The following is a 15,518-nucleotide window of genomic DNA, read 5'->3' as shown; positions in this document are numbered from 1 at the left end:
GTTTTATAATGGCTTCACTGCAATACAATTACGTAATGCGGTGAAGTATGCTCAACGTATTTTGGTGAAAGGAAGTGACAATTTGTAGAATTACCGAGTGTAAACATGTCATTATTTAGTATACTTTGACGGCACCTGCCGGACACCAAAAAGGCAGCGGAAACACTAGCGTTGGAACCCGGAATGGGTACAGCTTCGTTTCTCCCGCTGTCCCTTGGGTGCCCTCGATATGCTGCGCCACTCGGCTTAATATAATCTCAGGTGCTCTCCTGAGGTTTCAATCTGCCGCAATTGTTTTTGTTACCATATGCTAGTCTCACTACATTTCAGATGTGTACTGCAGCGAAGCTTACTAAAGCACATTCCTCTTTGCAGCACGCATGTAAAACCCTTGCAGTAAAGAAGACGGCAAGCACGTATTGGGCCTCAACAGAAATCGAAAGAAACTAAGCAGACAACTGATTTGTAGACACTCCGCGGAAGTGGCGAATATTCTTTTATCCAGCCTCCTGCAAAAAGTAAATATGAGAAATCTGCCAAGTCCGATCAACAACAGCGCGCATAATTAGTGGGCGAAAAAGCAGGGGATGTTGGTCCCAATTAGGCAGACGTCAGTTCCACTCTTGTTCGGCGAGCTTAAGTGGCAACGTTCACCGTTCTTCGACCAACCTGCTTTGGCGGGCAAGGTTTCAGCATTCCCGGGCACACAAGAATTAATCTAAAAATACGTCCGCTCTTGCTGATACTTCGTTCTCGTAGCCCTCACGGAGAAGTAATTACTCCTGCAAGCACATGGCAACTTGCCGCTTTCTTTTTTTCTTTCAATACTTAAAGAAGGTGAAACAGATCCACTGAAACAATAATGCACAACATTCCCGCAGAGCAAACGAATTTAAGAGTGCTTTATTTTTATTTTCGTTTGTTGTCTTTACATTATACCATATCCTTAGCGAGGGAACAGCGTTGCACGCAGTAACGGTCAGCAAAATTTCAGTGCTCCTCACGGCCTTGCTGAGTCGACGAGGCTAGATCCGGGCATCATATACCGTATGCATGCGAAGAACGTGGCCGTATTGTTACTTTCGTTTTCTTTGATTCTTTCTCATTCGCATAACGATGTACCCGCCGAGAACATCTCCCGCAGCATTTCGCTGCTCGAGCTACACAGCGCCAACGTTGTTTATATGCATGCCTTTATTTCTTGCGAGCTTTTGCCGCAAGTGGCTTCTTGCTTTCATTTCAGGAAAGTACGAAACTCTTATTTTCCTGCGTTTCCATCACGCCTTCCTTCCTTTCGCTCATAACTGGCTCCGTTGCTGCATGTTTTCTTTTTTTTAAAACCCTACTTTGCAGAGGCCGCCCTAATGAGGAATAGCTGTTTTATTAACCAATTTTTTTCTTCTAAACGTGTAAATGAATTCTAGATAAATAACGCATCTTATTCCTTTAGAAATGACAACGATATGCTTGCTTTTTAATATATTGTTGCGAGGGAAGTCATATTTCGACGTGACGTTAGGAGCATGAAGCCTAGAACGTGGTCATTAAAGGGGGGAATAATTGCGCCATAGTTATTTTGTGCTTTATTATTGCCAAAACATTGCATGACCGATTACGCAAAACTCATTCGGCATGATAAAAAGTGCTGACGCCGCAAAGACTAAAAATACGCCACTACGAAATGCTCGGGTTCAAGTAACATTTCTCAGGGAGTTTCCTGTGAACAAACTAAATTCATGCATTCGAAAAGAACATTTGTTAAATTTCGCTCTGGCTAGGAATCGAACGGGGGACCTCCGTGGTTCGAGACGAGCATGTTTCCCCGACACCATGCACGGTGCGTACGCGGTTGTGGCTGCCTAAAGGTGTGCGCAGTGCATGCGTCGTTGCACATGTCACATCGCTCGCGGGCAAGCGAGCGCATTAAGACGTTCGGCGCGCTTTGATTTAGCCTCACCCGGGTGCACTTAGAACGCAGGCGAGAACTTGCGCGGACGAAGAACGCAAGGAATAAGAAACCTCCAGCAGAGGAACTGTAATGCTTTCGCTTTTCGCACTTATGCAGACTTAAGAGTCTTTGCCGAAATTTTCCCTTATAGGGAAGCCCTGCGAAACATGTAGGGGTGCCCTCCGACACTTTTGTCCAGCGTAGTTGTTTCCAGATAACACTTTTTGCTTAGCCCCAGTAAGTAGTCACTTTATGAGAAGGAGGTCGCCGGGGAAGACTGAGTGCCGCTAACTCCTTTTTTTTTTTTAGACTCCCCTTCCAGTGTAATTTGAATGTGCAACTTGCGAGATGCCGTTACGACGTCGATGAAGGGGACACAAACTGACACAGCATGGTCACTTCAAGAACACTCAGTCTAAGACAGCTCAAACCTGGGATAACATGTTACCTATACAGCCCAATTTTAGCAACCTGTCCCGAGGCTTAGAAAAAGCGACAAAGGAAACAAAAGAAGCACTTCAAAAACGATAAAATAGAATGGTGCGGAGGAAAAACAGAAAGCAAGGAAGTCAGAGACTCATGAGCAAAAGAACTAACAGGCAATGAACGAGGGAAGTGTTAAACGAAATAATGGAGGCAGCCATGGAGGCGGGATGTAGCAGAATGATGGAGTAAAATGAAACAAATTAATGAGTGAACGAAATAAACGAGTTTATCAGGCGATAACAAAGAACACCAAGACGCAAACTAGAAACAAATAAAGGAAAAGTGAAGAAAAAAGAGCAGGGAAAAGAAAGAAAGCCACGCCCCTCCTGGTGTCGGAGTGCGTGGCACTGCGGCACAGGGCCCGCTGCTGTGTCGCCCGTACACCTTCGCGCCAACACGTCGGGAGGCGGCTCGGAGGACCCAGGCTGCGCCGGGTAGCGGCGGCCGGGCTGCGGCACCATCAGCGACGGCGAGAGAGTGGGGAGGCGGGTACGAGGCGAGCGCCAGGGAGCGCAGCCCCTCGCCGCCGCCGGTGGTGGGCCAGCTGGGGCCCGGGGCTCGCAGCAGATGGCGCCAGCCGTGGGCTGCTGCGCGCCGTCGCAGCAGGCGTCGTCTCCGGCTCGTTCGGACGGCCAGTGAGCAGCTGCTGCCGCGGAATGGCGGGCAGCAGGGCGCGTCGGTGACCCCCGTGGATGCCGCCCGGCGGGCCGGCGCCAAGGCCAGCGGCTCGGAGGTGAGCAGCAGCTGAGCACGTCATCGATTGCACGCCTCCTGTCCCAGACAGCCTCCGGCCCCGAGGCACGCCCCGCTTTCTTTTGCGGCTGACCCCGCAGCCGCAGCCGCCGTGGCTCAGACCACCCGAGCGATCGCGACTGCACTGTGTGCGCCCGTGTTGTGATGCCCGGCTACGTGTAGGTCCCTGCCAGCAGCTGCGCCACGGGCTGGCCCTGCTCGCGAAGGTCGTGGTGGACGTGAGCCAAAACTATGCGAGGACACAAATGCGTTGTAGACGAGCTCCGCGCTGCCGTCGCCTGGCCGCATGACTTCGCGCGAGCGATTTCATTCAGCGCTGACCTCCGGAATCGCACACTGAGAGCTGCCGTTGTTGTCGCACGGTAGGTCCCACGTTTCCTTACTTTCCCTGGCGAGCGACCCGTGCACGTTCGCCAACGCAACTTGCTCGCGAATCGGCACAGAGTGCGCTGTGTCGCACCCGTTCGGTCCCGTGCAGGCAGCACCGTTACGTTGCAGCGTTGCGCGCGGTTCGGCGAGACAATATTACCGTTGCACACTGCACCCAGTGGAGGCCCTCTCGAAATAACGCAGTGATTTGGTTGGCATTGGCAGCGCCCGGTCCCGGCAGCCGTGCTCTTGCGCGCGACCACTGACATTGTCCCAACAGAGAAGTCGAGGAGTTCGCCAAAACCCCGGCTCATTGGTTTCGTTCCGTGAGTGGTCGGCCCTTCGGGAGTCCGCAGCTCGTTAATCGAGATGGCGTTACTTGAGACCGCTTTCATCTGGGCCTGCTGCCAGTGCGTGCAATGCGACAAAAACACACGAGGCGATGCGGGGCGCAGAAGAGCCGGGCGCTGCCGTTCTCAACAAACGGATCAACCCTTAGCCAGCCGTTGTAGTACTACTCCCGGTCTGCAAGGGGGCGTCTGCTGCATCGTCTGCCAGCACTATACGCTCCTGTACCGTAGTGGAGTGATCTGTGCACGTCTTTTCGTGGGGGTGGTGTTGGTCGCGCCTCGCAGTTACCACCGTAGAGCGACTTCGTCGGGCGGATCACGCTTCCATTACACGCGTCGGACCCTAAATTCGCACCGTCCCATCCTCTTAGTCATATACTGGAGCGTGCAAACCGCTAACGCGGCCGCGCCATGTACAGTGCGGCGCGCGCGCTGGCGCGCCATCAGCGCTAGGTGCGTCGTGGCGCGAATCGATGTAGCCGAAATAGCGTCCCATCGACCGACGCCTGCGCAGGGCGCTCGCGCGCTCACATGGCCGCCGCCACTTTTCCGGCACCACCCCCCGGCGGCTCACCGGGGACCGCCGGGTTTTACAAACGCTGATTGCAATTATCACGCTGTCACGTCAGGCGGGCACGAACCCTGCAGGCGAAAAAACGTTCTGCGCAGTCCAGTGACGCTGTCAGACGTCAAAATAACGTAAAGATAAAGCCTGCGTCCAACTTTCGCTTATCGTGTTTGATTCGCTCAACCCCATTTCACACCGCTCGAAATTGTCTTCTCTTTTTCTCTCTCTCTTTTCCTTTTTTTTTTCTTCTTGTCTTGCTCACTCACGTGCTGACTTGGTCCATTAGTCAACAACTCGTTCTGTCGTCGAGCGTACGTGCGCAAAACGTCGATGTGTGGTATCAGTGCACGGAGAAAGGCACGTATGCCATGCACGAGCGAGCTTTCTTTCTTTTTGCGCTTCGTGCAGTGGGGGAGCAGGAAGTAGACTGCGACCTTCACGCGGCACTACCGGAGACGCGCGATTCCAGGCTAATAACCGTTAGAAGTGCTTCGTATCAGTTTGCATGAAACACTGTGTTGTTGTCGTTCCGTTTTTCCTTTCCTTATTTCTTTTTTTTGCACGAAAGCCTTGATAACCGACACAGCATAGCTTGTTTGTCGTGTTTACTTTTTTTTAACAGCACGGGGTTCTGTAGCACCATCACATATCAACGAACATTCTGCTGTGGAAACGGAAAGGTGCTTTTACCACATGACCGCTAGTTATGCGGCAAAGCAACAAATAATGGCATAGATTTTGCGAGGATCGTTACAAGACCTGCTGGTTTCGTTCGGGACGCATTACGGCAGAGAATTGAGTCACAGTGAGTCAAGAGCACTTTTTGGGGACGCTCAAAGGTGATTTCCGAATATGGGAAAGCCTCAATTCCAACCTCACGCGTACCCTTTCCCATGCGTCTTTTGAGTTTGCCCGTCAAGTTGTGACCTAAAATCACTTTTAGACATCCAACAACGTGTAGGGATAAGGAAGCTTAGGCATTCAAGCACACAAATATGAAAGTTGGCAAGTAATCCTGAACTATTACATAGCTGTGATAAAGACTTTCAGCATTTCGTGATTATGTTCATTAGCTCTTTATTCTCTCTTCAAACTTCTTAATATGCAACCAGGATATTGTTCTGACACTTAATATTACGTTTCTAATAGCGAGTCTTCAAACAATATGGTTTACCAGGCGGCCTATGTAGACGATTCTTTTGGACATACAATTCAGGTTTTTGATGCCCATCTCCTGATAAGGGTACAAATGTTCTCACACGTAGAGTGGCCGTGCATCAGCGTCTTGTGCGCTCTTCATCGAACCAGCGTGCACAATTTTATAAGCAGGCAACAGTTGCATTGTAAATTAGGAGTTCGCACAAACAATAATATCAGCTCACATCAAAATTTATTACCATGAATAACTACAGTATAAATAGCACTGCACATGCATTTATAAATATTTCAAAAGCCATTCAGCCGTGTCTCCCGTTGTGAACTTCCAAATGATTATAGATGGCGAATGAGTTAATGACGAAAGTGAATTCGTTCCCCAAATATTCATGACACCAGAATCGACGAGCTTGTCAGAGCGCATCAGCTTTTTTCATAACGGCGCGTTTGTTCTCGCTTCAGCAAAAGCGCGCTAAAGAAGAAATCCTCGCCTCTATTCCCTGCCAAACTTTCTAAGTTTTTGCGAAGCATTCAAATGAAAATACAAGCAGCCGAGCGTTCGAGGGAGCGACGAATTTAATCACGGAGGAGGGAGATGCCCCGCCGGTTTTGTGCTTCAATTCATTGCGGAGCCAAGAGCCTTGTCGTTTTTAATTATTTAACTGGCTTTGCTTCCTTTGGAAGTTCGAAAATTTCTTTTTTTTTGTTCTCCAGCCTTCTCGACAAGCCCTGTGAGGTGTCAGTGAAAAATGTACATCTGGGTACGAAGCCATCGAGCAACGCGTAATATTTTAGTAATATGGAATCTTATTGACGTTTACTGGTGAAATGACGAAAGAGACGTGTAATGAAAGAAGAGAAAATGATGGATTCATTCAATTACAACTATCTTTAGCCCAGAAGGGGTCTTGCGATGCTTTTATGAATAAAAACAACTGATTGGTCTGGTTGTTTAACCTCGTGGAGATCAATCAGCGTGAGAAACACGGTGGACGAGATAATCAGACAACACGGGTGCTGTACACACAACTCACTATCGTAAAATTGATCAATATTGAAGTCGAGCAGTTTGTTTCTTTTCTTGCCTTGCGGTGTTTGCTTCTTCCTCCGTCTTACTGCACAAACAGACATTCAATTTCATTCCATTATGTTCTTTTCTAAGAACCGGTGCAACTAGCTGGACAGGTCACACGAAAGGCAGTTTGCTCTTCTCAGACTTCAGGCTCGTTCATTGTTCGGGGCGTCTGCTCGCATAGTCCGAACTGAAGTGGAGTAACCTCATGCCCTTGCGGCGAGATTGTCTCCTATTGTTGCTCTTATGCCTAGCGAGTACTTCGAAGGGTTACCTATAATATTTAGAGCATGGACAGGAGAATAAATAATACAGAGTTTTGTGAGTGTGAATGGCGGTTCCTTAAATGAGTGCATTTCGGCGTGTCAGCTAAGATGGCTGTGGCTATAAAAACTGAATATGTAAAAAGAAAATAGACAACACATCAGGATGTTTCCTTTAAGTACACTCAGTGAAATAGTTTTTCCACGCATCTAAAACATTTTCCATAGTTGTTCATTTGTATTCAGGTGTATTTCTAAAAACATCATAAGGGCCCTTCCATATGGTAAAATTGTATTCATTTCTCTTTGATTTCGCCGTTATTGCCGAGAAGATGTTTCTGTGCTATTCATTTATGTAAATATGACCTGCATAGATTTCGTCCTTGTCTGCCTAATCATGAATAAATTTCGGAGCGTCGTAGCACAAAGAAAAGGCACACCAGGATAGAAGGTTGTATGAACAAACAAGTAGTTCTGACTGCAGACACCCTTGTGTGTGTGGGAGAAGACGAACGCCAGGCGTAGTAAATGCAGACGCAAAACCTATTCACCAGAGAAAACAGGACCTCTTTCGCTGTTTAAAATCAGTACAATTACTAAAAAGTACAATACCGCTGATAAGTACCGAAAGCCAAGTAATAGGTTTGTCGTGCTAACATTCACAGTTTGATACTTATACAACGCCACAAATTCTACTAACCATGCGACTTAAAATCGCGTTAACGAAAGCAACGTAAAATAACTTTAGAAATCAGTCACTGCGCCTATTGTTTGAACATACAAAACGATATGGACACAAAGAAAGTCACGTGTGATTTTCTCGTAAACATTGGAATGGGGATAACGCAGGAGGCTTCAGCAGGGGAAGACGCATAACGCTGCCCTTCTTTCCGTTATTTCTTTTTTTTTTCTTGTACAGTTGTTGTTTTGAGCAGAAGTGAGCGAATATAAACTTTTTCTAATGCGAATAGAATACGCACAGGAAGTATCGAATATGGAAATGTCAAACACAAGCACATATCTTTATTGGCCTCGAGCTCCACCACTGGAAAAGCTGGCGCCACCGTCGGCGTGACGTGCTAGGAGGGATCACGTGGACATAGCGGCCGCGTCGGCTGCTTCGGGCGCGCCGAAGCGAGCTGTAAACGAGTTTAAGTTTCCTCGGACGCTGCGGTTTTCATTTATTGGCGAAATTTTCCCGCATCGAGTGTCACAACGCTTGAAAGCACTACAATAGGTAGTGGCTGCCTTTGAAGGCGCGCGACATGGTAGGCTACTGCTCGGTGCCGCAGGGCCGGACGCACGTAACGGAGGCCGGTGTCAGCCTTATTCACACGTAGCCGCAGGACAAGAAGCTGTGTGAAGCTTGGCTCGCGAAACATAAAACCGGCAAACAGTCATCGGCTACAACTCGGGTATGCAGCAAGCACAGACGCGAGGAAGATTTCTGCTACTGCGCCCGGTCTGCGATGTTCTGAAAACGCGCACTGAGACGCATGCCCGAGTTCGCTGCCCGACTAATGTCACGACGGTTTGGTCTATGAACTTGTCGATGCTATAGATACTGGCAAGTTCAGTGGAGTGGAAAGGCAGCGGTAAGAAGCACATTTAAAGAAAGCATGGCATATGGTCATGTTTGTGTTATGAATTAATGCACTGGATTACGAAAAAGAAGCAGAGGGAAATCGCACGCTGAGAACGCCGATAAACATACAGTGCGACGCAACTCGAGAAATAGTATCGAAAGATCAAAGAATTTTGAAGAAAAAAAAAGATTGAATCGTCGCGACGGCACATCACAGTCCCCCCGTAGGCGTCGAAGTCTCTACAATGAAATGATTTTTGAACAGCTCTGATAGCGCTCAGGAAACAATGGTTGCTTGTATACTGTCAAATGCTCATATTCTGCGGCCTAAACCTCATGGCACGGTGCGAAAACGCGCGCGCGGAGAAAGCGAAACAGTGCGCGGACAAGCATGCAGACGCGCAGTCGGTCGCTGCGAATCTGCGCGATCGCTGCATTGAGGCTTCATTCTATTACGCTCCATTTAGTTATACAAACACTGTAAGAACATATTTCACATAGTTTGCTCCCAGCGTTTACCTACCTTTCACGCAAGAAGCCGTTTCGGCAGACTCCATCGCGGCGACCGCGCGCAGTGGCGTTCACCGTACGTATTCGGTAAAGACATAGCGACTGTAAGCGATTGTGTGCGATTGTGCGCCCAAGATTATTATTTAGACAGTAAGAAACTTCTCTCGTTTCGAAAGTACTTACAGAAATGTCCGGGAAAGCTTGCGCGTGGTGTTTTCAGTGAGCGCTGACAGCAAAACCTATGAGGAGCGCGCCACGTGATCCCTCATACTACGCCAGCGAGGCGCTTCCGATAGAGGGCGACTCCGTAACTCCTCGCCGCCAATAGCAGCAATATTTCTTTCGGTATTGTTAGGTACCACGCCTGTACTTACTGCTGCAAGAAAGGCAGCTAACTACCCCGGACAAATGATCCATTTTAAGCACAGGATCAGTAATTGTTTAAGAAGAAGTTGCAGGAATAGCCTGTCAGCAGAAACTTTCCCAGAATGAATTTACTATATCAGAACCTTTATAACAATGCTGAAAAATGTTTGCCAAAATTAGATCAAAAGTTGTGGAGGTAAAAAAACTGCTGATGGACTTGTGTGCCATAGAAACACGTAAATTGGAACGTTGCAAGGGAAATATCGCTGGTCGTAGCGTCAAAAATAAGACTGCTACATGACTAGACTACAAGACTACAAGCACAAATCACAGTTTGACGTGTAGGCTTCCGTCGCGAAAGCGAAAATAAAGATTGCGTCACTCATTTTGTTTCTATATTGTTTCAAAAACTTTTCTCCTATTTCACTTGTGATAATTTGCTATACTATGTTTAAGAGACGGATAACAGTAAGACGTACTTAACGGTCGGTTGTTGCGAAATACTTCGTCAACTGCAAATATTCAAAAATACCGAGTACTTTCGTTCCGTCTACGAGTACGAATGATTAGTGTGTAATAATCGATTCGTGTACGAAACTTCGAATATTCGCTCACCCCTTGTTTTTAGTCATCCAATTCATATCACATTTCGCCTAACCTATATATGCACCATTCTCGTATAAACACGTTTTGTAAGTGATCTCATGCTTGCCACAGAATTATTGGGTGAGTGGTATGGGTGATAAATGAGATTTTTATAGAGAAAAATTAATAATAGGTTGTTTGTATTTTTCTTAAACATAATATAGCCGACCCTTTCGATAGTACTTAACTTTGTTGCTAAAATCGCTTGCAAGCATAGAATAAATTTCATTAGTCATAACTGAACTCACACAACCGATCTGAAAAGAAGCGCATATGGTAAGTGTTAGAAACAGAGAGTATAGGTATGTTGGGTTACTGATTTTAATGGCAACGACTTTATAAAGACTTATATTATTGCGGTAGATATCGACATTCTGCCGCATCAGAGAGAGAAAGAAAATGGGAGAAAAGACAGCGAGGTTAGCCAGTGTAAGTATCGGCTGGCTACCCTGGGCTGCAGAAAAAGGAGTAAAGTGAGTAAAAGCTGAAAGAAGAAAAAAAACTGAGAAAAATTCTCACAATAACGCGATGCTACGCGCTACAACATTCAAAGACGGTCGCACAATTTACAAGCCCTTAAAGACTTGAGCAGAGCCCTTAAGGCCTTGAGTGCCGAAAACCTTTTGGGCCAGCATCCTAAAACGTTTTCTTGTGTGAAGGGGCGATTGTCCAGTTTTTCGAGCGCGGTCACGAGCACTTTTCTTGGCACTTTGTAACGGGGACAGTCACAAAGGAGCTGCCCGATCGTCTCCTTGCAGCCGCAGGTGTCGCAAATAAGGCTGTCAGCCATTCCAGTGAGGAAGAAATAGGAGTTCATGAATACCACGCCGAGCCACGGGCGGCACAGAAGTGTTTTTTCCGCTCGTGGTAACCCTGCTGGAAGACGGAGTTGCAGATGTGGATCCAATCTGTGGTGATGTGCGTTCGTGAATTCACTGGTGTTCCACAGAGTCTGCGTAAGCTCGCGGGCGAGGGAGCGAGGACTTGCGGCTGCATCCGTTCTCGACAGTGGTATTGGTATAATATGGGCACCATCGTGGGCCGATCGGGCAGAGCCATCCACACTGTAATTTTCTGAAATTCCGCAGTGACCCGGTATCCACTGGTAGATGATGTTGGGCCCCATGTCGATTGCGTGATGGTGGAGTAGCCGGATGACTGCGACTAATTGCTCGTTAGGTCCGGTGTTGGAAGGGGACAACAGACACTGGAGAGCTGCCTTTGAGTCACAGAAGATGGACCATGATTGTGATGATTTGTGACCAATAAACTCCAGAGCAACTCTAATAGCAGTGAGTTCTGCAGCCCTCGATGATTTGAGACGTCTTGAATTTGAGGGTGAAAGATTTTGCGGGAATCATCACTGCTCCAGCTGAACTTTTGGAGGAGACAGAACCGTCCGTGTAAACGTGGATGCGTTCTCTGTGCTTCTCATGTAGGAATGAAAGCATGGTTTGTTTGAGGGCGAAAGATGACATATCCGCTTTCTTTTTGATGCCGGGAATGAAAAGAAAAGCCTGGAGTGGATGCGGGCACCATAGCTGTAGAGATGGTCGTGCTGCAGGCGTGAAGTTTGACGGTAAAGTTCCATGATTGTCGGCAATAATCCTGCTAAACGCTGAACGAGGACGAGCGGCAGCAAGGGAGGCCAAATGGTGCGATGGAAGTCGGGCGGAGTGCCTGATGTGCATCCTTAAAGCGTTCACTTGAATATGCGTACTGAAGGGGCGGTCATGCGCGATGGCTGTTGTTGCTGCCGTGGATGCACACCAGGGAAGGTCAAGCAAGCTAGAGCACTTCTCGGAGGACACCTCCAGACATCGTGCTTGAAGATAACCTTATGTTAGTGTGGCCACTTTTTTAGAGTCTGGCGCGCACCTGGGAACGTGTCTCTCCTGGTGACCAAATGCATGTATCGTCTGCGTAGATGAACACGTGGACGGATTGCGGATGGCTATGAACCAAGTCGAGGAACACGAGGTTAAATAGAGTAGGGTTCAAGATTCCGTCTTGCCACATCAGTTTGACTGCTTGAGGAGGCGGATACTATTTGCATAACAAACTGCAGACTGACTTTCGCTGACAACAAACTTTCACTAATTCTGTAATTAATCACCTTAGAGCTCATTTCTCTGAATTAAAATCGAAGCAGAACAGTAATGACGAAATATCAATTTAATAGAAGTCCTGTGCTCAGGACCAGTTCCATGAATGATATCCTCAATATATATGGCAAAATAACTACATTGACGTTCCAGTTAAAACTTATAAACACTCGTTTTTCTTCAGGTCTGATAACTGTTAAATGGAACAATAATGTATTTCCCCATATATTTGAAGCCGTATTTCTCAAATTAAAGGCTAAAAAGATTTCTATACTCAACGGATATTATTTTATTATTGTTCGGCTTTAATTGCATGATTGTAATGTGCGACGTTAAGCTACAATGCTCAGTCGCTACATTAAATGGCTGGATGTTCCCCACCTCTGCCCACGGGAAAGACATCTACGATAGATTACTGCAGCTATACTTAGAAGCAGGACAATCGATGCACTTTATGTACATCGATGGAAGCACCAAAAAACATTCCTCTATTTATTTTTTAACAAATCTTTTTTTCTCTCTCTCAAATCCGCAACTGCACCAACTGCTTAAAAGGGGTCAATTACAAAGACATGCGTAAATCTATAATTTTGTGCATTAGTTAAGATCATTCTGAATTTGCTTAGCAAGTAGCGTCCGCCTCTCCAAGTTAGCTAGCTGATGTGATAGAATTGGGATATCTACCGCAGGAGCTAATGAATAAGTGTTTCCAGTAATATAGACCACCCCGGCGTATTGCACGTCACAAGTGACTTACGTTGAACTAAGTGCTTTTGTGAAAGGCTTACGATGGATGGTGGTTCCAAGAGTTCTTTTCATTTATTTTTTCCCTTTGAGATTATCTGGGCGAAACGGCGATTAGATATAGTTATAAGTTGCCCTAAACTGGGGAAAATTTATGCTGGGGCGGTATAGCCTAAAAATAGTTCAGTCTGATTTCATTTCAATTTACACGCGAAATTGACGTAACCGCTGACGCAAGCATTGAGCAGTTTACCTGCAGCGTTATTGGAAAAACCCAACCAAATGCTCTCCCCATTAATGGCAGGTGGCTGTTGTTTGCGTTGAAAGCAAATAGCGTTGCCTACCTTGACAGGCGTCTCTAATTTAAATGACTGACAAGAGGCGAGGAGCACGCGCAAGTGGAGAGTTTCGCTGGGTCCGAGCTCGCGCAGTGAAAGTGGATAACCGAGTGAACAGTGTGGTGCTGGCGTCTTCGATTGGTCCGCTTCCCCTCGCTTAGCTGCGGAGGCTGGTCAAAAATTGCGGTGGTGTGCAACGGTAGGTAAGAAATACCCTCGATGGATCCCCAGCGAAGAAGAGTTGGCATAGCAATGATGTATGCGTACGGAAAAGGCTCGACAACGTTATACTACCACCCAGAATTTTTCTTATAGGCAGAAAAATCAATTCTCGCTTGCAGCTCCGAGTTGCCGGTGCCAGATCGATCGATGGGCAGCCATCTGTTATGCATTTTTCACCCTGGTTCAAACATAATTTCTTTTGGAATATTAATGTATCTTTGCTGCATACACGTCAGTTTGACGTAGGGAGTTCTTGCGGATTGCTGACCTCGTTTTACGAAGAGGCGAAATGGGTGGAGCTCGAAACATTTTGGTCAACAGCGTAGGACTCATGGCGATAGAGACGTCGAGTCGTAAAAAACACTTATTTTCTTTTGTTCGTCCCAATTACATGTAGCCAGTATGTACACATCATATCAGATGGAGTTTTCGTGGTTTTCGTGTCGTCGCGTGACAGTCTAGTGAAGTGGGTGTGTCCCGAAAACTGTTTAACCAATCGTGGAGGGCTAATGGCGGAAATGGAACAGAAACAGTCTGGAATAACTTTACCTTATAGCGCCCCTGATCTCGACACAGTATTGTGTCCTACATATGAGCCTTAGATACCTACAAAGTCTGAATGTCTCATGCCAATGATATTCCGACTCGTTCAGTAATGGAAAAATATCCCATTTGTCACAGCACGAAATCTGCGCCGATGACTATCTCAATATATTATCTCGATGTAGTTTTTCATTCCCATTTATTCCTTCCGTATTCCGCCTCCGAGAAAATCATACCTTCAGTCACGCAAATGTTTGCTTAACGTGTCGACTGAACCCATGCGTCATTTGCGCTACGAGGGCCGCTACAAAAGGGCCCCACGCCAGCATTCTGTTTTATCGACGTGAACTGAAATAGCCACCGCTCATGGTAACGTCACCAACAAAGAAAAAATAAATAAACGCTAGGTTTCGTAAACCGAAACGCGTACAGTATGTTTCGAAACTCTAAGCCGCTAGCTAAACACCACTGCTCTTTCACTAAAACGGATGTCCTAAGCCAGAGATAACCACAGTTGTTGCAACAGCGATTAAGGAACGAAAAAAGAAAAAACTTTGAGGACGCTTAAGCTCCGCCTTTAAGGGTTGAACGGGATAGTATTGAAAGGTCCCTGACTGCTTCTCAGGCTTCCCGGCAACTGCAGCTCATGTGGCCGTGATGTTTTCCGGGCAATGCTGGCGGCGAACGCTATGCACGAAGGTGAGCTTTCTGGTAGAAACGCGACCTCTTGCGTGGGTCGATCAAGTAGGAACAAACGTGCCGAAAAGCATTACAAGATTTTTAGGTTTGTGTTATTGTTTCGCACTTTTACTACTTAAGCCTGAGAAGATTTAATATTACAGGCATGCGATGACGGTGTTTTGTTTCATGACGTTTGTTTGTAGGCTGTCATTCTCACAATTCCGAGGAATAACTTTGTCAAGAATGTAAGACAAGGTATAGGCAACTTTAGTGATAGGGTGGTGTGGCAATACAACCCGCATATACCGCATGTGAAATAGCAAAGCGTGGCATATACGTATACCCAAATATGCTGTATACGGCAATTTTCGCTCACGGGCAACTCCGCCGACGCCGACACCAATGGCGGATTTTCTGCCTATATCGCTACCGTGTTAACACGAAAGCGTGTTTATTTATCCTCCAGAAGGATAAATAAACACCCGCCATCCGCCTTCAAATGGGTGCCGAGAAATCTGTCCTTTTTTTTTTTGATGGATCAAAAGCGAAAGTGTCGCACTGGCGTCTAAGAAACTCGCCCCAATCTCCCAATCGCTATGACTGCTTCAGAGCACGGTGTCCTGGGTTCGATTCCCGGCCAAGCTTGGCGGCCGCTTTCGGATGTTTGTAGAATGCAATATCGCTCGTGTGCCGCGGCGCATTTCGATGAACTCCACGCCAGCAGAAGTAATACGGTGCCCGTTACTACGCCGTCCCTCCTCAGCTGCGTGTTACGAAAGACAAAGGGATTGGCGAGGTTGTATTACATTATGCGA

General features: G+C 47.0%; 1 protein-coding gene across 3 annotated transcripts in view; it reads left to right on the top strand.

Moving 5' to 3' along the window:
* Positions 1-15,518, top strand: part of pHCl-1 (pH-sensitive chloride channel 1) — a 104,329-nt gene that overhangs the window by 7,330 nt on the left and 81,481 nt on the right. Inside the window, exon 1 of one of the 3 annotated variants that reach the window (XM_065428839.2) lies at positions 2,972-3,167. The exons of 1 other annotated variant lie outside the window; for it this stretch is intronic. The gene's annotated coding sequence lies outside the window, so the exon portion shown is untranslated. Of the gene's footprint in view, positions 1-2,971; positions 3,168-3,351; positions 3,550-15,518 lie in introns of those variants that run through there. One more of the 3 variants, XM_065428840.2, reaches the window with a different exon arrangement.

Source organism: Dermacentor albipictus, chromosome 4, assembly GCF_038994185.2.
Source record: "Dermacentor albipictus isolate Rhodes 1998 colony chromosome 4, USDA_Dalb.pri_finalv2, whole genome shotgun sequence".
In the NCBI taxonomy this organism is placed as follows: Eukaryota; Metazoa; Arthropoda; class Arachnida; order Ixodida; family Ixodidae; genus Dermacentor; species Dermacentor albipictus.
This window is presented reverse-complemented; position numbering and strand designations above follow the sequence as displayed.